The sequence below is a fragment of the Phycodurus eques genome, unplaced genomic scaffold (assembly GCF_024500275.1).
Source record: "Phycodurus eques isolate BA_2022a unplaced genomic scaffold, UOR_Pequ_1.1 contig_33, whole genome shotgun sequence".
NCBI lineage: Eukaryota > Metazoa > Chordata > Actinopteri > Syngnathiformes > Syngnathidae > Phycodurus > Phycodurus eques.
In genome coordinates this window covers 33,519-34,153 of record NW_026904030.1, presented here as the reverse complement: position 1 = coordinate 34,153, position 635 = coordinate 33,519, and positions in this window count along the sequence as shown.

The following is a 635-nucleotide window of genomic DNA, read 5'->3' as shown; positions in this document are numbered from 1 at the left end:
CTCTTCTACTCTCCCTTCTCAATGATTTTCTGGACTGTGAGGTTCCACCACCAAGTCTCCTTCTCTCCTTTCCTGCCAGAAGATACACAAATTACTCTCCTGCCTCCCTCTCTGATCACCTTGCCTGCAGTGGTCCAGTCTTCTGGAAGCTCCTCCTGTCCACCGAGAGCATGTCTCACCTCTTCCCGAAAAGCTGCACAACACTCGTCCTGTCTCAGCTTCCACCACATGGTTCACTACTCTGCCTTTGTCTTTTGTAATCTTCCTCCCCACCACCAGAGTCATCTTACACACCACCATCCTATGCTGTCTCGCCACACTCTCCCCGACTACTACCATACAGTCGGTAACCTCCTTCAGATTACATTGTCTGCACAAGATGTAATTCACCTGCGCGCTTCTCCCTCCACTCTTGTCGGTCACCCTATGTTCCTGCCTCTTCTGGAAAAAAGTGTTCACTACAGCCATTTGCATCCTTTTTGCAAACTCTACCACCATATGTCCCTCCAAGTTCCTTACCTGGATGCCGTACTTACCCATCACGTCTTCATCACCCCTATTTCCTTCACCAACATGTCCATTACAATCTGCACCAATCGCGTCTCTCTCTCTGTCTGGGATGCTCAGAACTACTT